General features: G+C 39.4%; 1 non-coding gene across 1 annotated transcript; it reads left to right on the top strand.

The window, feature by feature from the left end:
• Window positions 1–1,451: 1,451 nt before the first annotated feature.
• LOC114923281 lies at window positions 1,452–1,558 on the top strand. The gene has a single exon (XR_003810600.1). It is a non-coding gene; the product is annotated as a U6 spliceosomal RNA (small nuclear RNA).
• Window positions 1,559–2,084: the final 526 nt, after the last annotated feature.

Genomic DNA, 2,084 nt, shown 5'->3' with positions numbered 1-2,084 from the left:
GGGGGGGGGGGGATCTGCAGCCCTGTGCCTAAACTTTACAAAAGCTTTTGGAAACAGAGAGGAGATGGGTTGTTTGTGAGAAAGAGACTTTTGCGGTGAGATGGGCATTATTAACTTGGTGCCATTTCTTGGAAGGGAATAAAGTGCCTTTCGAAGTATAGATTGATCATTATTATTATTCAAAATAATCTTGAATTAACTAGAGAAGACACAGTTGGATCTATCACATACACACCAACACTCCACTCACTTTACAGAAAGGGAAGGACAAACACAAACCTGTGGGACTTTGTAGGTGCCTGCTAATGTTGACATCTGGATGGAGATGTCTCTGTCAGCTCCATCAACAAGAGCCAAAAGCTTGTCCTTCCTTCCACAGCTGTAGTTGGGAACACTGGCTTCTCCAGTAGAGAGCATGTCCATCAAGCCATCTGAAGTGCCAATGGTGTTATCATAGTTGTCATGGATGTTGTAGCCAAGTGTGAAATTATGCAGGAGCTGGGGATTCTCATTCACCAGTTCAATATTGCAAATCATGCGTAGTAACTGTGCATCGTCCAAACTAGTGGAAAACCATGATCATGTTAACAACAACAAAAATACTTTTCTCCATTTAATCATCTTTTTTCTCTACAAACTAGCTGAAGCATAAGCCAATATTGATCCAGAACTAGAGGGAAATGAAAGTCACCCATCACCCTTTAATATTGTTAGTGTTGAGGATGGGGATAGTCCTCAAAAAGGTTTAACAAATCAGAAACATACAATTGTTTTTAGCAGTACTAATATTCATACCGCAGAATAATTCAGTCATTAAAGAAGAACCACCAATAAAGGAAGGAGATTTTTGATAAGTGACCCAGAGAAGCTATTCAAAAACAAGTCATCTTCTGTTCCTTGAAAAATCAGACATTGCATATCAATCAGTTATAAAAATAGGGAAGTGGTCGGGCAGAGGAAATAAGAACCATTTCAATCATCACTTTAAACCAAAATCAGTATTCCAGTCATAAATTTAAGATTGAACAGAGAGAGGAAAATAATGTGGATTTCTTTCAGGTTTCATTTGCCTCATGTTTCTACTCTCAGAAAATAAGGCAAAAGGGAGAGGCTATGTTAATCAAAAGGATTCAAAAGAGTTGTCAGATCCTGCAATATAAGAGTAAATAAAACAAGAAGAAAAAAAGAAGAGTGTTAGAACTGCAAATGGAGGGAATGAAACTCCATCACATGACTTACAACCGAATCTGACTAGAAGGAGCCATGTTGAAAGGTAATGTTGCAGGTGCTATTTTTGATGCAGAGATTACTATACCAATGAGAAGATCTCCTGGCCTATAATAGCTCCATGGCTTTTCTCCATTCTGGTTGTCTAAATTAAGTGGGCACTTCATTCTCAGCTTCCCAGAGAGTGGCTGGGACACCAGCAGCATCAGAAGCAGAAGCAGAAAGTGCTCGCTTCGGCAGCACATATACTAAAATTGGAACGATACAGAGAAGATTAGCATGGCCCCTGCGCAAGGATGACACGCAAATTCGTGAAGCGTTCCATATTTTTCGGGACATGGAGTTTGCAATTCGGATTCGTGGATTAGCTGAGGACCCAAAGGAGAACTTAAGACAAGTAATTGCAGATGCACTTGGGGATGCCTTATCGTGTGGTCAGGAAATTTATCTTGAAATAGAGCGTGTGTTTAGGGTAAACTCTTGGATTGCAAAGCAAAGGAATCTACCTAGAGACATTGTGATATATTTTACAAGAAAGTCTAGACGTAAGGAAATAATGCAGCTCTTTTACCAACAGAGATTTAAAATTCTGAATCAAGACATTATTCTTTTAAAAGAAATTCCAGCAAAAATACTTAGAGCGCGCAGAGATTATGCTTTTTTGACACAGGAATTGAAGCTTAGACAAATAAATTTTAGATGGGATATACCGGTGGGCATAATTGTAACAATATCTGGCAAACGCTACAGACTTAATTCGATTAGCAAGGCTAAAGATTTTATGGCGTCTGTTCTACAATCAGAACGCCCACCTACACCTCAGAGGGCCGATGTGGTTGAGCAGATGATTGTGGATT

Source organism: Protobothrops mucrosquamatus, unplaced genomic scaffold (genome assembly GCF_001527695.2).
Source record: "Protobothrops mucrosquamatus isolate PMUCROS unplaced genomic scaffold, P.Mucros_1.0 scaffold2756, whole genome shotgun sequence".
NCBI classification, from domain to species: Eukaryota; Metazoa; Chordata; class Lepidosauria; order Squamata; family Viperidae; genus Protobothrops; species Protobothrops mucrosquamatus.
The sequence above is the reverse complement of the archived record's forward strand: the minus strand, read 5'-3'. Positions and strand labels throughout refer to the sequence as shown.